This window comes from Strongylocentrotus purpuratus, unplaced genomic scaffold (genome assembly GCF_000002235.5).
Source record: "Strongylocentrotus purpuratus isolate Spur 01 unplaced genomic scaffold, Spur_5.0 spur5_scaffold_15, whole genome shotgun sequence".
In the NCBI taxonomy this organism is placed as follows: Eukaryota; Metazoa; Echinodermata; class Echinoidea; order Camarodonta; family Strongylocentrotidae; genus Strongylocentrotus; species Strongylocentrotus purpuratus.
The window spans coordinates 35,983,169-36,002,779 of record NW_022145600.1 but is presented as its reverse complement, the minus strand read 5'-3'; positions in this window follow the sequence as shown (position 1 = coordinate 36,002,779).

Sequence of the window (19,611 nt, the reverse complement as noted above, 5' to 3'; positions counted from 1 at the left end):
ATTAGGGGAGTAAAAATTGTGAGAGGTTATATAAGAAAAAGGCCTACTTTTTTCCGTGGGCGTAGGCTGGACCCCGTTGCGTTTGCACCCAAATGCTATATATTTTCACAATACTTCTTACCTATTAGTGTGACTTGTGACCAGTGTTTAGTTTTCAAGTTTCAGGTACATTTACTATGATATTATTAATAATAATATAATAATAAATATTTATAAAGCTCACTTATCTAATAACTTACTCAAGGCGCTATACAAAACAAAATACACAAATCTCTCTCCAGAATGTTAACAGCATAATATAGTAACTCTGAGTTAAAACCGTTTTATCATGTTTCGAAAAAATTCTAGGCATTGAATGTTTCGAATGGCACTTGGCAGCTTGTTCCAGATGACTAGTGCAACATGCACGGTCCCCATAGTTGGTGGTTCGGGTTCTGGGGACTTCTAGGATGGCCTGAGAGGCAGAAGAACGGAGTGAGTAATGAGATTACTTTATGGTGAGGAGATCTTTCAGGTACTCAGGTGCAGTATTGTGGAGTGCCTTAAAGACGAGCGTTAGACTTTTGTATTCAAAACCATCTTGAGTTTGCTTTCATATCTTTTAAATAATGACTGTAGAAGCCCAACTTTAAAAGAAAGGGAAGGGCTCTTGTAAACGCGAAAATAAAGAAAGGGACATGAAAAGGAGGAAAGGACGAGAAAGGCGACAACTAGACCACTACCCGTTTATGATATACAAGTCGTGAGAGTGTACCGGATTAAAAAGATATATTTCTTATAATTTGACAATTAAAACAAAAAACAAAAAACAGAAAACAGAAAACAAAACAATTACATGTTATATTAAATATATTTTCTATTTGTTGGATTCGCGGAATATAGTTGTATTATTGACACATGCATTCACATAAATACGAAATTAAACTAAATCCGAATCAGGCGACAATTACAATGACGGATCAAGCACTATAGTGGGCACACATCAAGTGCACACTCTCCACCCCCCCCCCCCCCCCCCCAATCAGGATGCCCCCGGTAGCACTAGATCCCCTTAGGCAGGGCTGTCAACTTTGGGAAACTGCTTGGAGGGAGATTTTTTTTAGAGAGAAAATATTAAGTGCCAAATCCAGCCAGCCGCTGAATGAGCGGGGAAATTTCGCAACGACTCAGCCAGCCGCTGAATAACCGGGGGTGGGGGGGGGGGGGGGGGGGTAAGAGCACATTTTTTTTTGGGGGGGGGGGTATACGGTACGGTTTGGCCTAGGCACCGTCACAATGTGATAACTAAGGTTCATCCATGCTTTCTATCAGCAGAACAATGAAATATATATAACTTCATAAAGCTGTAATTTATCAGCCCTCTACTCGATCAGATTAATTAAGAACCTAAAAGTGTACCATGCCGCAAGATGTCTCTCACATAACATTTATAAATTATTATGTACGCCCTCAAGAGGTGAATACTTGCTTCAAGTCAACACAGAAAACCATGACGAGTGTTTGAAAATTAAGGTGCCATACAATACAGGTCTAGTTGCACACAATACTAAACATAAAACAGTCCTCCATATTTAGATGTGAATCTTGACACTGACAGGAAAATACGTAACACAACCTGGAGGGGGAAAATTCAAGTAGAAAACACAAGCTTGCCCTACCTTTTTTTTATGTTGCAGTTCTGTATTGATATCACTGTAAAATTCTATTCAACTCAATTGAAAATTAACATCTATTTCCTTCTGAAAGGAATAAATGTGGTGGAAATGCTTAATTTCAGACCTGGTATCAACACAGGCTGAAAAGTGATATCTTCTTTGATTAACCTTTTCTTTTGAAGTCGTTGTTTAATTCAATTTACAAGAGGTTAATGTAATAATTACGGTATGTTTTGCAATCATTCATTCGTCTACTTCTCTATAATATTCTTGAGCCGAAACTATAATTTTAATTTTATCATTGTTATGTCTCTAGAGTCTTTTTTTTTTCCTTCCATTATTTAAACATCTTCTGGACATTTCCAACGCAGCTTCTTCATAAATTGTTTGTATAATATAATATAATATAAAATATGAAGTACTGGTTCTTTAATGTATTCGTTCTCCTAGCTTCCTTATTTGCCTGAAGCCCACTAAGCCTATGTATCTATTCACTTCCTTTACCATGTTTTCTTAACTTCTATATACCGGTCAACCTGCATGATTTAAGACATTCTTGTCAGTGCGATATTACACGTTCTCATATTTTGTTCTTTTCTCAGTTTTATATTTCATGGTTTCAGTTTACCTACTTGATATTGAATTATGCAATAGTTTTTAAGCCAGAATTAATTCCTCATGTTTATGTTCAGTATCGTGTCATGACCTAGTGTCATCATACATATTAATTTGATTTCCTCCTTGTGCTTTGTTTTTGTTAGCTGGTTTGTTTATGAACTGTTATGCATTTTGTTTACCTTCATGCTATATTTTGCAGGTCTTCTGGGTGCACCAGTTGGTCGGGAAGAGGGACCATTACGGTTACAGTGATTACGTTTGCTTTCCTCTTCCCCGGCAGCCAACTGATGCACTCAGGGGACCTCTAGGAGATTGAGCATTTATAATTGACATTCTTTTAATGTTTGTTTACTCATATTTATATTTTTATATTTTTGTGAATTGCCAAATAAATAACAATAATAATAGTATTGATCAAACATGCCAAAATGGAATAAAGGCGATAAACCGTTGAGGGAGGAAGAGAGACAGTTAGAGGGGCAGGCAGGGATAGAACGAGGGTCAGAGGGACAAAAGAAGGGGATAATGGGAATGATGATGATCTGGATGAAGATAAGGGTGGTGGTGGTGGTGGTGGTGGTGGTGGTGGTGGTGGTGCGATGGTGGTGGAGGTGGTGGTGGGGTGGTGGTAATGTTGGTGATGGTGACGACAACGATTATGATGCTGCATGAGGAGCAGGGGGTGGAGAAGAGGAGAGAGAGAGAGAGAGAGAGAGGGAGAGAAAGAAGACAGGGAAAGAAAGAATTGGAAAGAGAGAGGGGTAAAATGAAATAACCATGTATAGATGGTTGGAGAGAGCGAAAGAAAGACAGACATAAAGACAGAAAGACAGAAAGACAGAGAGGGAGACGCAGAGAGAGAAATAAGCAGATGTAAAGATAATGGGATAGAGAGGGAGAGAAAGAAGACAGGGAAAGAAAGAATTGGAAAGAGAGAGGGGTAAAATGAAATAACCATGTATAGATGGTTGGAGAGAGCGAAAGAAAGACAGACATAAAGACAGAAAGACAGAAAGACAGAGAGGGAGACGCAGAGAGAGAAATAAACAGATGTAAAGATAATGGGATATGGAAAGAAAGGGAGATACTTTGTGGACATCATAAAGAGACTCCATCCAATAACGCATTCCTGCGATGCGCTAATACTTCATCAGACTCTCGAGTACCTTCTGAAGATGCTCACTCTAGATCACCTAGTAACCGTGAATGGATGTCAGTCTGGTTGAGCGACACTCAATCTTTTATGAAGTTAAGCAAGATAAACAGAATAACATAGCGATGACTTCCTAAAGTTTGCGGATGACGGGAGAGCTCGTTCAAGAATAACCTCTTTGCATAAGTACATATTAAGTACATTCTATTATCACTTTAGTTTTCTTTTTGTTACTTGTAATACAAGAATGATAATGAATAAGTAAAATCGGAAATTAAGACATGGAGGAGCCTGAAGTACAAGCAGAGCTTGTGAGAGCAAGCAAGTGAGAATTGACAGTATCAAAGTTATCAGAAAACTGTGCATTGTTAGAGCTGTCGGCTGCACTCTAAAAAAAATGAAATGTGGTTGAATCAATATTCGAAGGCAAATGAGTGATAGATTTTCCACAATAATAAATTTTATACTAATATGACAAGGCAGATGCTATACTTTGGTGTTGATTGAGCAAAAGATAAGGAAACTCTGAAAACGAATTCACTCCTCAGCTATTTATTTGTAGCGTGATTTTAAACTTGATTTCCTAGACTCCCGAGAGCATAAAGATCAAGTGGATTTACAGCTGATTTACAGCTGATCTAATCCCGCACTTGTCTTTTCAATTTATCAGACATCTTCTCCTCTCTCTTGTCTTGTTTGCAAAGACTTTGGAAGATATAGTTAAGATTATGAAATTTTAACAAAATGACAAGGAAGAATTGTTCTTTAAAAAAGAAATATGATGCTTCCATCTCCTGACTACCCAAGTTGCTATGGAAACGACACAGACAGCTTTTGTCTAATTAATCAATATTCACCTACGATCATCACATAACTGATTTGCTAAGTATAGAAATCCATTGTTTGATATGCGATTTCTCTCCTCATAATGCCCAGCTGTGTTGACAAGCCTATTTTTAATTATAACTATGGAATAATTCTCATCAACATGGCTTTCAAAATGCATGTGTCTCGATGGAAGCGACGGAACACGGGTCTCAGACAAATGTATTCGGGGAGTCTATTGACGGAAGGCAAGCCATAATCATCACTTTTTTCTTTTACCTCATACCCTCCTTTCTTTCTTTTTTGTCTTCCCTTCTTTCTTTCTTATCTTCTTTTTACTTAAACATTTCACCGTAAAAAATAAATAACAAAAACAGATAATACTCTGTGAGACTAGTAAATGGGATTCATATTGAATGTCAATTTGTTGTCTAGGCGAAGTTCTGCATTGATAAGCAGAAATATTTCATTATTAAAACATTGTAAGACACAACAAAGATTACCCTTTGTATGGAGCAAGGATGTACGTGTGAACACTGTATAAAAAAAAACATTTATCTCTATATACCGATTAAAACAAATCAAAACAAACTATAATTAAACAACCTATGATGACGCTGTTCTTATCAGAAAATAAAAACTAATTGAGGAGAAATCAGAGAAACACCAACATTTAATGGGGGAACTATATAATTATACATCTTTGATGTCTATCCTATTTAGAATAAAGATAGCATTGACGAATTCCTTAAAATGAAATGAGATTTAGAATCATACACTGTTGCTCATATAGAGTTAGAATAAGTAAGTATGATAATATGATTAATATTGATATGATTCATTCTTGATATATAAAGCTTACATCTTCTCACTACTTTACTCACCGATCGAAAAAAATTCTAAGATTGATCAATAAAATTCTGAAAAGGTATTAACTTATTTGTCAGGAACAAACCACATTGGCATAATAATTTCATGAAAAAGGACAAGAAAAACAATTTCAACATTATGGGCAACCATGTAGGATGTTAAATGGAAACTATAACAACATTTGGAGCACAACTATGCATAAATATATGCCCTATTCACGCGGTGTTAAGGCGATGTAAGATTTCGCTTTCAAGGCCTATAGAAAGTAAAATAATATTGGTTTTCATCTGTGCAAAGAAAAAAAACTTTGTTTTTGTCAAGGCAATAGTGACTGAGATGAAATGTAAAATAATGTTGTCGTTTTTTTTTTTCATCTGTTAAAAAAAACACTTTGCTTTTGTCAAGATAACATTGACCCAGATGATATGCATAGAAAGGTGGTCACATATCCCATGAATGTTATTAATTGAATGCATGCAGACGCCATTTTGTCGGGGCTGTGGTTGCCCATGGCAACTGCTGACGCATGTTCAAACTGGGATACGATGTCAAAAGTAAAAGGGCTCGAATTGAAAGGACTGAGCGGGTTATAAATCCATCATGCCATGGCTCAGGATGCGACGAAAGTTTATGGTTTAGAAAGCTCATTCTTTGAGCACAGAAAGAAAGGTGCCGAAGTAAAGTTGACGATCAAAAATTAACTATCAGTGCTTTTTATAAACTACCATTCATCAAAAGCATCATAATCTTCCTATCACCATTAAATAACTACAATAATTACTACAACTATGACTACTACAACTTCCCGTGGTAGGATTCCGTCCTGTCTGTCAATTGCAGAATAAACCACTATGATACACTATCACCACCGCCACTACAACCACCACCACATCACCACAATAAACACCACAACACCACTCGGGCTAACAAAAACAAATGATATAAGAACAACAACAACAACAATGCGGCGCTTTCGATGGAATTACTTCTATTAGTTACAAGTTTTTCTTGTTGTTGTTGTTGTTGTTATGTGTTTTTTTTTTGGGGGGGGGGTGGAAAATTATAATTTGTTAAAGGTGTGTTTTTACTTGCAACCTTTTATCAGACATCAATCAGTGGACGGGAATGATATTTGAGCAGCTTACTAGAACAGCTGAAGCAGGGGCGTACGCAGGGGGGGGGGGGGTGGGGGTTCAAACCTCCCCCCCCCCCCCTTTGGTATTTTTATGTGTGTAAACCCCCCTAAAAAAACTAAAAACCCCCCCCCCTTGTTTTTTTTTTTTTGTTTTTTTTAATTAAAAAAAAAAAAAAAATTATGCCCACGGCTAACGTAAAGTAACCTTACCCCCCCCCCCCCAACGAAAAAAAAATTTCAAAATTCAAATTTCGAGACAACTGAAAAAAAAAAATAAGTGTCCGCTGAATAAGTTATCTTTGTCACATCATATGAGGGGGCCTTAACTTAACAAGCTGTGCTTCAACCAATGTCTCCTCGTCTTCCTTTATAAATATCTTAATCGTTGTCCGGCACACTTGTCCTTAGACAAGGCATTTCATCAATAGTTGTTTCTCTCGACCCAGGCATAGGAGATGAATACAATTACAAAACCTTTGAATGCTTCAGCACCTCATCATGACAGCTTGACAACAGTTAGTACAATAAACCACTTTCGAAGCACGCTCTAGATTAAAGACATCGTAAAACAATGTTAAATCTGAGAGGCACGGCTCTACGTTCTATCAGTGTCTGTGATATGGTGTAATATTGAAGCCCTAAAAAAAATTGCACTTCAAAATGATCAAGAAGTGCCTCAAAAAATTAAAAACTTTGAGTGACCGGTTTTACCATACTCATTTTCCCCGAAAGACTATAGTGTTATGAAAATCGTTAGGAAAACGCAAAATTTGATTTCGATTTCCAATCAAAAATATCTTGATAATCAGACAGGTGATCGGCTTGTAAAAGTCATGGGGTTCCTGACTGACCTAAAGATTTATAATCATCATTGCAGCATGAGCTTAATCCAGGAATTTGTTTCAGAATCTGAGACAAATAAATGACATTATTATCTCCCGTTTCACATCAATTTCTCATGTTCTGGATGTAAACTTCTACCACACATTCTAACATCGCTTGAGCTGTTTATATACCACGTGACCAAATTCCGTATCACATTGAGACTAGCTAGACCATAGTATACCGATACAATTTGACCGAAAAAACAACAACAAATGTTAGCACATAGATTCATTCAAGGAAACCAATCATCATAAGATTACCACTTGAGAGCAGATTTTCGCTAGTCTACCCCACCCCCCCCCCCCCAAGGAAATTCAACCGATATATATATATTTTTCTAGCTCTTGAATTGGGTCAAACAGAAATATCAGGCAGGTGCATTTGAATCCTGTTTCTTGGATAAAATTGTGTTTGCTGTAGAAATGAAAGGTGCAAACGTGATTTGAAATAAGCAATACTCCTCTCTTTTGTGTTCGTCATTTTCATTTTCTTTTCATACCGTCACTGAGTGATCATTGACATTGATTTGAATCGACCGGGCTTTTGGAGTGCAGGCGTAGAAGAAAACAGGCGAGTTTCGTCACGTAGACACATTTCTGGTTAATTCTTTTCCAGTTTAATGATCATCAACAATTAATCGCACCTGGTTTAATTGGTGTCTTTGCATCGAGATGTATGGCTTTTTTGGTAAACATGCGTAGCGGTTCTGTCCACCCGGTCTTAGATTTTCTCTTTCAAGTTACACTCTTCGGTTATGGTTCGAACAGCTTTTTTTAGGAGCATTACTTTTCACATCTCGATAGACGAATATCTCATTTTTAATCAAGCGTCGATGTGATCCGTGTTTAATTACTAATTAGGAGAGGAGATCAGTCCTATGAACATTTATATGAAGCTTCTATATCAAAAGTTTGGAGGGAGCTACGAGAGAGAGAGAGAGAGAGAGAGAGAGAGAGAGAGAGAGAGAAAGAGAGAGGGAGGGAGGGAGAGAGAGAGAGAGAGAGAGAGAGAGAGAAAGAGAGAGGGAGGGAGGGAGAGAGAGAGAGAGAGAGAGAGAGAGATAACGCACTGATGAAATCATGATTCTTCCCCGTGCGATTTACTTTTTGTTATTTGCAGCAACTGTTTTACAATAATTTTTATGCGACGGAAAATGATGTCCGTCATAATCAATGATCATTATAAGTTTTTCTTCGCTGAATTACTACAGAAGAATTGCAACTGATCCAGAAACTGTTTCAAAAACATCATGATACAAATAAGCTAGCAGTATGACTCTTCACCTTTATGACTTTTTTTCACAAAGACAGTAATTACATTATAATCTTCTCTTTGATTTCATTAATCTTTTCATGACTATCCCTTTTAATTACCTTTCAGTTATTGGAAATGACACTCACAGTCTGTATAAATCTAGCATTCAATAAATTGAGCATTTCTATGACGAAAGAGCAGAACTAGACATGTTAGAGGAAGGATTTTAGCAATCACAGGCAGACACTATTATTTACTGACAACAGAGGTAGTAGCAAACTGATTAGTGGGGGCTGTTCCCATTGGCACTCTGACATCTTTCATATAGCATTTTCTTCTGATAATTATGTCTGATGGCACGTTTTTTATGTATGCGTGATTAGATGTGCGTGTCTGTATGTGTGGGTAGATGGGTATGTGTTCATGCGCGTGTGCGTGTGCGTGAACGTATGCGTGTGCCTGTGCGTGTGCGTGAGAGTGTGCGTGCATTTGTTACTTGGCCTTACGAAAGCCCGATGACTATAGTTACGTGGCGATCACTCTTTAATAGAAATAACCCTTTTAAAAAAAAAAAATTCTGCAGCAAAAAGGAAACAATTAAGATTTACCACCCACCATTCCTAGTTTTTTTAATTTGTGGCCAAACTTATTTCAGACCTTCTATACTTTCCCTATTCAGTATACCGTACCTGGCTTGATACACTCGATTTGCAGAGATGGGACGACAATTTTCTTGCAAACCGAAAACAATTCAAGATGATAATTGACGTTCTGGAGAAATTTCTTTCGCAAGGGGTAAATGGAGATGTAACAAAACAGTGTACTACTTCTTTGGGGTTCTCTTTGAAAGAAAAGTCATCACAATAATTTGATTAGCAAGATGAGGCCTCTGATATTAGCTTTATGACCAATAACCGACTTAATAGACCTACCATGTTCAGAAGGCTAAAGATATAGATCAAAGAGAAAACTTTGTTTTCAAAAGAAGAGCGTTTGGCGAGAAATACATACGAACTCGTCACTTTGTCTCACGGTTTAATATGAATATCTATGATGCAACAGCATATATTATGATGTAGTTGTTTATGCATGGAACTCTTGTAAAATATTTTATAACCGCTGGTCTGATGACACCTTCGTTCAATGTAGCTCAATATTACTGAATAAAGATACCCCCACACACCTCATAGCATTAATGATATGATAACGCTAAAAGAATGTCAAATGTGTTCCGTATTTGCTATGAGGACCAGCAAACCTACGTGTTGAACATGCTGGACGGCATCTTAGCGCTGGCAGTACGAACATTGCTGTGCATAGTGACGCCACGCTTTGACTTATTGCATGGTTACTACGGAAGACATGCCGGCTGGCTGGCCCAGGCCAGGAGGAAATGCGTCAAAGCAGAATGCAATGTAGAGGGGGAAATAGATAGGGATGGAGTGAATAAGAAATGGAGAAGGGAAGGGAGGTGGGAGATATTTGTTAAGAGTGTACAGAGAAGTAGAGAGGGAGGGAGTAAAGAATTTTAATTTACACATAATATAGAGAGAGAGAGAGAGAGAGAGAGATGGGGAGAGGATGATGAGAGAGAGAGACAGACGAAGACAGAGGGAAGAGAGAGAGAGAGAGAGAGAGAGAGAGAGAGAAAGAGAGAAGAGGGATAGAGTGTATAGGAAAAAGAGAAATACCGTTCGATACCTTTTATGCCATTATAAAAAAATCGATCTATTCTCATCATTATTTTGACATATTTGAATAATATCTCACGTGTATACTTGCCTGTTTATTAATGTAGTGGTCAATGTCTATGGATGTAGGCGATAGCCTGAATATAAAATGGTCATGATAATAATATAGTAAGGCTGGTTTAGTTCAATCTTCAGAATGACCGTAACCATGGTAGCCAGGCTTGTGTAGAACTGAATGTATTAACAATTATTAATTTAAGCTCTCCCAAAATGTTACCGGAAAACACTACCATCCACGAAAGCTGTTGTTTATTCATAATTGGAGAGTCAGTTCACATATAATTATATGTGATAAAGTATCGATATTTAAAGTTTAACCCCTGAAGTACAAAACATGACTGACCGTAGAATTTGGTCGCTTTTGGTCGATGTGCATGCTTATCATCCGTTTAAGGAGTCATGCCGAAAAACGCAGTGACTTCAAATCCATTGAACTCTAAACAAGGTTTCCATTTTCCAAGCTATGGAAATACGAACTAATAAGGCATTTGTGATTTAAAAGTAAGAAATCCTTATAATGGATTCATTCATTCCAGTCTTGCTTGCTAAAAAGTGAAATCATTCGCATATTACCTCAATGCCAAGGGACAATTGCTCAATGACGCCACAAGAGCACTCCAATCTTTAAAAGAAGTCCAGTTTTATGAAAGAAGAAAAATAAGAGAAACAGAATGGCACAAAGTTTGAAAAAATCGGACAAATAATGAGAGAGTTTTTAATGTTTGAAAAATGTGATCCTTATACCTGTGCGAACTCAAACTCGTATATTATGTCTAGTACATTATAGGTCCTCTGAAAAGAAAAGACCTTCACGAGTTAAAGGTTTTTTAAAGAATTTTTTTTTAGTCTCTTTGTGTGTTCGAAAAAATGGTGTCCAGCTCATCCCATGACATTACCGATGCAGCCAAATTGAAGTTCCAAAACGTATATCCCCAATATATTTCTATGTAAAGGTCAGCTATGTTATAGAAAGTCCATCTGTTTATTTTTTTCCTCCAAATTTTCTTTCCCAAAACGGAAAATAGGTAGGCTCCTTTATGATATATTTGATAAGTGTAAAGATGAGACATCGGTGACATAGGATTGATTGATTGACGTGCCTGTTTTCTGCTTCTATTTTTAAAAACATTTTAAAAATATATATAATCAAAACCTAATGATGAAATAATACATGTTTATCGCATCAACTGAGAACGTAAGCTATCACTTAAAAAAAACGGGACATGCAACATTTTTTCTTTGTTTTACTCACCTTCCTTGTCGGTGTACAGCCAGCCCATCATATAAGACTATTTCAATCAGATAGACCCGTTTCGTTCATTTGTTGATAATATCGTGCAAACCTGCCATATGCCTTTTAAGCAATTGGCCTACAATAATGTGCAATTTTCTCACTTTCATGTTTATGTCACTACTTTGTCAAACGATTTCATTTTTCTTCTATCAAACCATGTTGGATTTAATTATACTGTCAACATTTCTCAACTTTATCGATTTGGGGCCGATTTCGTTCAAACTGTCACTAGTCTGCTTTTCTGTTTTCTTTTAGAGTGGTTTGCTATTAAGGTTTGGTTTCCCTTTAAGTACTTAGAGAACTATATATTTGTTTATGAAGAAGATTACACATGCCACAACGTCGAAATAAACATGATAAAACTCTTCAAAAATAATACAATATTGCGCTGGCATAAAAATATTTGTTTTTCACACAGGGCCTAAAATGAATAGGCCCGAAACTTAAAAAGAAAGAATTAAAAAAATACCTTCCGTCGTCGTTTAAAATATTTAGCAAATGTCAAGTAAATTATTTCAATTTAATGTATATATACCTATAAATAACTCACTTATCTTCGTATACCAAACCGTAATATCAATGTTTAATGTGATGTGAGATGAAGGAATGAATGTTGTTGAATTCTCTGTGCACCCAATTCATGTTCTTAATTGATTTAATGTCAAGTGGTATTATAGTAGCTGAACAAGATGTCAAATAACGCTATTATTATCGTGTTACAATATTTCCTAAATTTTGCAAAACAACATGAACAACACGGCGGAATCGACTAATCTTACAATAATTGAAATGTAGGGTGAAGGTTTTTATTCAAAGTCACAGATGTAAAAAATAACAGTTTGTAACATGGATATTACAACATGTACCATCACCCCGTCCTGACTCCCACGAACACACCACTGAGTCTACCAGGGGAATTTACAATGCTACAATAAAAAATGCAATTCCGGTTCACTCATGCATACAAATTTGGTTTAATAAACCATGAAATTCACTGAGCATATCATGAATGTATCATATCACCCTCAATTTTGTAAGCTCCAAAGGATTTACCTCTCACAATTTGGAAGGCTAATTCCTGCGCAACCTAATGTGCATACCCTTTACAAAAGTGAGCAGTGCTCACCCAAGCATGAATTATTTTCGGACTTTTTGGTGTCATATGAAGGTTGAGTTTATGAGCTTTCCATACATATACAAATTTTCCCCAGAATCATATAATTTGTTTTATTCGGCAGCCATTTCAAAAGTGTATAGTTTTTTTGGGGGGACGCACGGTATATATAGAAATCATACCTATTATTATATAACAGTAGCAAATATATCACTAAACAGTTGTAATTCGAAATTAATAAAAGACAAAAATGTTAACACCTTTGACATTTTGATAAAATGACAATGATAAAACGGCTGGTGGAATTAGGTTTGAAATTAAAGAAAGAATTTAAATTAAACTCAATTCATTTTATTTAGATTCCATCTTTGAATTAAATATTTGTTTTTACAAAAAATACATCAATTAAAAACATACAAATTCATACATAAATACACTTGAATGACATAAACGAAATATATAATTTATATACAAATGAATGATGACAGAACTAAATTGGGCACAGCTGTAAAACAAAGTAACAATGTTTTGTCGAGACAACTTCCCTGAAGAGAAGAGAGTATAAATAAAACGAGATGATACACAGTTTCGAAAGTAATTCAAAACAGATTCAAGCCAAATGAGTATCAAAATTCGTTTTGTAAAACTAATATTTAAAGAAAAAAAGCCATGTTCGACTAAAGAATGATGCCTTAACACAATAATTAGCCAATGACACAATTCCATCGAATCAATGCGCATGCGTCATGTCACAGTTTGATTGTCTTTTATGGTGAAGTTTTCTTTGCTCATAATTGAACCTGCCATCGTAAATTGAGTGTGTGTTAGTCCGTTGCTAGAGCGAACATTATGGTACCCAAGCAAACGCGCTCTTTATGACGTACGGAGGACTGGCTTCCACCTGCTCTTTTACCATACGGCGGTCCAATACGCCTTGTACTTGGTCGTCGACAATCAAAATTGGTCAAATACTTCATTCAGTCGACATTACAGGTGCCTTTCTGACACATTTCAATAAAAATCTTCACGGAACAAAGGCACACGGGCTGACAGACCTGCAAATTCTTTGTTACCTGTGCATTGTAAAAAATTAATAAAGGCAAGTCCCATGGATTTTTAGCAGTTGATTGAATCGTTTATGTTTTTGCCGGGGTTCAAGATTAATAATTTGAGCCAATTCCATCAAATCACCCTCGCTCCTTTTGTGTGATTTTTAACAATCCAGCTGCTCTTTTGGAGGGGATTTTAATTTCCGAAATGCCCAATGGAATGGATCAGAAGAGTGGAGAGACGAAGAAAGGTGTCGACGAGGCCAACTCGCTCCATGGTTCGCAGAATACATTCCTTCGCGAGAAAATGGAGAGCACACTCCGAAAAGCTCGCGAAAAGGTTGCACAAGTACAGGATGGTGTGGGGTCTGAGCGATTCGACAAGGCTTGGGAGCGTGTCTACGGTAACAAGCAATACCGACCATCGTGGATTGGGAAGCTACAGAACCGTGGGTCTCCACCGACCAAGGGCAAACATCATGCAAGGAACAAGAAACAGGAGCCTATTAATGAAGATAAGAAAGAGGAAGAAGAGACTCTCACCCCTCAAACAGAGGGAATCCCCGAGCAGTATCGCGCCAAAAAGACTCTCGAACCACTCAAGATTAAGGGCAAGATCGTTCCTAACGAGCAATCCTTAGATAAATGGAGGAAGGAAATCGACACCGGAGATGCGACGAACAATAAAATTGTCAAACAAACCAACGTCACCGGTTGGATTGATAACAACCAGTATTGGAAGCAGGACGGAAAGAACTTCCTATCAGCGAAACCTATTAAGAAGAAGTTTGATTCGCAGAAGGTTCCTGAGAATCAGAAAATCAACACGGAGAAGTACGACCTGGTTGGCAAGTATGAGAATCGTGTGCAGAAGGCTGATTTGAAGATTGGAGATAAGATGGTTCCAAAGGAGAGAGATCTGAAGAAGTGGGGAGATGAGTTGGAGATTCCGGAGAATCTCACCAGGCAGGATTTCAGCGTGAAACCGTCCAGGAAACCTGCGACTAAAACCTCGTCGGGTGCTTCTGCTGCTGCTGTTGCAGGTGCCGCCGCGGCCGGTGCTTCTTCGTCTTCGGGGAAAGAATCGGAGGGGCAGAAAAAGTGGAACAAGGTGCTCAAAACCGCCGATGTGCCAAATTTCCTTGCCAATGGTTACTGGTAGCCGAGTTATGTAAACTGGACTTGACATGCGTGTCTGTAGATTGGCAGAGGGCCCTTGCCAATTCTTCCCTACTGATTGGTTTCGATCGACGTAGAGAGCTTAGATGAACATCCTAGCGAGGAAAAGCACTTTGAAACTCAGTGTTTGTGCTAAAGATAAAGGAAATAAGAATAGATTTGCCTATCCTAAAGTAATAGTTTGCAAGAAGGTTAAATACGAAGTTAAAGGTTTGAATCGGAAGAACTTTCTGGAAGTTTCTTGAACGGTGGGATAATCCGATTGCTACCAGCGGAAATGATTTACCAGAGAAACATGAAGTCATAGTTATGACAGCAAGTGGAAGCATATCGTTCTAATTTTAAAAGATGACAAGGAAAAGGAATTTAGGAGACGAAAGATTGTGTACGATCAATACCTTGTACACTTTTCTTTATTTTCGTTCATTTTGTTTAGATAAAATAGAAGGATACGCAATATTATTTAGGAAATGTTTATCGGGGCTCCTTATTCCATGCCATAGCACGCGGCATATATCTTTGTACCGTTTTATACTTCCCATATTCTAATGCTTAATGCTTTATCCAACAATATAGACGATGCGCATAATTATATGAGACATATTTTGAACATAATTTACGCAATTGTATGATTTGCAAATTCAATGCACTCCATCAAATATGCTATATCTATGGATTCAAATGCGTAGAAACTCTTTCCTCGCTTTTAGCACTACAATTCTGGGCGCCGTTTTATAATAGCTGCGATTAATTGCAACTCATATGCGATTGATCTCAATTATGTACATATTAGAGCCAGCTAGGGGAATGCAAACTTGCGATTGATTAAATGACATGATTTGGATCAATCGCAACTCTTTATAAGAAGAGCCCAGAATAGTAATTCCATTATTAAGCCTTGACGTGTTTTATTTTGTCCACTTAGGAAAGCTAAATACGTTTTTGTTGGACAACGTTGTAAAATGTTGGGGGCATGTATATTCAAAGAATCATTTGCATGTTGATGTTAGTATTCTTAAAGTCGACGAATGCTATTTGATAATTTATTTTGTTTTGTCAATGAATGTTTTGAACTCGTCAACACCATGGGTTGTTTTCTTATCTCGCTTGATATTCTGCGTGCTAGCGTGGGTATGTCACCATATACACCAGCATGCAGGCAGGCGTCGTGTGTGCATGTTACAGAAGACAACAACAACAACAACAACAACAACAAACAAGACTTATATCTAAAACTGACGTCAAACAGGAGGAAACGATGAATAAATGCGCCACATAATGGATGATTCTCGCAATGAATACACTGCAGGGAAAAAACTAAAAATGCTTTAAAATGTTTCACCGGCCTGTAAACAGGACCGAACAAAGACACGGAATGGTTGTAGGTGATAACGGAAGGATGTGTCAGACGAGAGAGTGCTGCTGGCTGAGTGTAATAAAAGCATGGTAAACCATCACCCAAGTACCATCATCATCCAACCTCCATCATCCAACTACCATCATCTAACCAGCATCATCTAATCAGCATCAGCACCAGAGCGCAGGTCAGGTGCTGGTCTTGGTTCGAGCCCCGATCCTGATTGCCCTAAAATTCTAACATCAAACTTATTATATAAATATAATTATGTGGTCATTCAATGGTCATTTTTGTCATGTATTCGCATAGATTTGATAGTGAAAGTTACATTAATTTATTTGTCATATTTATTTTCCCCGTTGCAATATATTTTCAAATTATTCACTGGTATAAACTTACATTAATCATTTCATAAGACGGTTACAATAGCTTAAATAGAACTTTATGAATATTTAATAATTGAATTGAGGGGTAAAATGTATTTTAAAATTGGGATATCTGAATAACAATTAAAACCATAATTATAGCCAACATTGAAAATAACATCCATATCAATGTTAGCGTGTAAGCAATGGCTTTTATGAACATGCGATACTTATCAACCTATCAATCTGCAACCCCAAAAGAGAAAGCGAGTGGATTTTTTTTACCTTGCTGCAACCAGTTAATCAATCTAAGTGTCCCTAAAATATGTATCGCTAACGATTTTAATATTGCAAGAGGGTAATGTTAATCATGGTTTACATTAAATTTGAAATAATGAATGTGATGTATTTTCGTAGCGTGGAGACTGATACACTGATTTACTCTCACGTGGTGGTGTCTGATGCTTATCATATAATTTGAACCTCATCCTAATATATGATCAGTTGCAGAAATGTTGTAGGATCATGAAGAGTGATCTTTTTGTTGTCGATTTTTGTTTCTTAATTGTATGATTCTTTGGTTGGGGTTTGGTTTCGTTGGCTTTTCTTTTTCTTGGAAATTTGTTTAACCCATTGATATCACTGATTTTAATGCATTGTTTTGCTATTATTTTGGTTCCAGGATGAAATTTTTAAATATAAATAAAATTTCGATTTAGAATCAGATGCGGGAAAATCATATAACCATAATTGCTCATAAGATTGCTTTAATTAGAATGAGAGGAAAACGATAAAAGGGTGTTTATCTTATAGATCTTCATTTTGGAGTGTACATTATTATAACAGACGGCACAGCCATCGTTCGCGCCTCTATTGGGTCAATCGGCATAACCTTTCATCGCTCTAAGACGAACAGGGCAAAAAGATCTTGTTATGATATAATTATTTCAGTCCCCCCCCCCGATTCTTTCTAATCATTTTGTTTTCTCTTCTCGTCGAAGCAGACAGACTTGTGCCTCGTAATCAGGATGATGAATCTATAATCTTAATAAAATCCAATATTTGCAGTTGTCGTTTCTTTGCTTTCCAATGAAACTCGTATCACCTGCCCATCCTTTCATTCAGAGTCGATGCTCACAAAAGCTTTGCACCTCTATATCCCTATCACATAAGAAGTGAATTGGTTTTGCTTAAAAGGTCAGCGCCTGCTCACAATGAGCCTAATCATATGAAATTTCCTTTTGAATTCATCAGCAAAGCCGCAGATCAGACATACTGTCATTATAAACATTTATTATCTAAAGAGAAAAAGCAATTATTTTGACTTCAGGACATACTCGGCCTACATTATTCCAACTAATGTGACGTTGACCGAAATTTGTTGTGCAATATAATGTGTATCCCTTTTAATCAATACATGAATTTAAACAGAAATAACGGTTTCAATTAATGGTCATTAAGCCTATACTTATCTACACTATTGAATATTGATTTGTAACCGAAAACAAATCGTTACATAAGTTACCATATGTTTACAACACACGTCATAATACTGCAGACAATTTTGTGTCAGCTCACACATCTGTGCTAAAAAGGCAAATATATAACCTATACGCATGCATGATCATGATGACAGTGGTATTGCTACCCCCTTGCTGAGACAATGTCTATACTCATTATGGTGATATATTAGATCGAATAAGTAGTCTAATTATGATGACATACAATGTGCCGGGGATGTATTAATTTTGCCTGCTCTGTTTTACAGAAATTCAGTTAGCTAGCTGTCTTCAATAACCAACAGCGGTAGACTTTAAAACCATTTCATCTATCCGTCTCCTTTGTGTCATTAGTATATGTTTTGTTTTCATAATCCTTTTTATACCTTGCAAAATTTCCTCGCGTGTTTCCAAGGTGATAATAATTAGATTTTGTTTCATTATGGAATTAGTTGAGTTGGATATGCTTAACGCGTGCAGTTCACTATGTACATGAAGTATAATTAGTTGAAAAAGCACTTTAAATGCAATTGGCCATTAGCTGTAATGTCATAGATATAGTTTGTTCACTATACGAAAACAAGATATGCTTTACGATTTCATAAAAAATCTTCCACACACTCCTGCGATTTAAATGATATTTAATTTATTCCTGTCTGTAAACATGTTAAATATTTTATTGGTGCTAAATGTAAACTCTTGGACGAACTTGTAAAGCTACTGAGTTCAATTTTGCTCCATTAAATGCCAAACACGCCCTTCTTCTTAGGGACATTAACATTATTTTATCAATTCATTGATGGCGGGATTAATGGTCATTTAAATGTTGGGTAATTCCACATAACTTATATGTCTTTGATCAATTCCTCATGTTTTTTCCATGGATAAAAGTCATCATTATATTTATTTCGTTAAACTTATAAAGATAAACTGAAGAGTAAATATAGAACGAGAAGAAAGTCACAATGACCTCATCAATCGTGTTTTAAAACAGTGGTACGTTCTAAAAAGTGAAACTTGTGCAAGCAAGCCTCAAAAAAGCATTAAATTATTTCTGTATATTGGTCAGCAAGTAGTGAGCATCAAACCATACTCTTCATAACTGTGCCAGTCATGAAACAATAATGATTTCGCGTCAATCAACTCTGCAAAAATTGGAGGTCAATCAATATTCAAGATCTCTTTAAGCGGAATGATCTACCTGTCTTAAAGTTACTGACGAATGCTTCATTAATTTTATTGACATACTGGTGATATGAATTTCGAATATTCATTCGGTTAAGCTGATGCATTCCTACCATTCCATTTATGTTAATTATGGGTTGTCCTTCAACCTTGAATTTACAAATAGTCGTTACGAGTGACGTCATCCATCATTATTTAAGATGCCCAAATTCATGTAGAGCATTATGTAAAGCCGTTTATTACTGAAAGAAAAGGCAGTATGTGAAATATGCTAAGGATTTGATTGGAGTAGATTTTAGAATTAAGCTGGGATGAAATGAAATATTAAAACAAAAAGAAAGTGTCAGGCATTTCATTAATGTTGATGGTTTGATGTCGTGTAAGGGATTCTAGGACAACAATACACTAGAAAAATGTATCCGG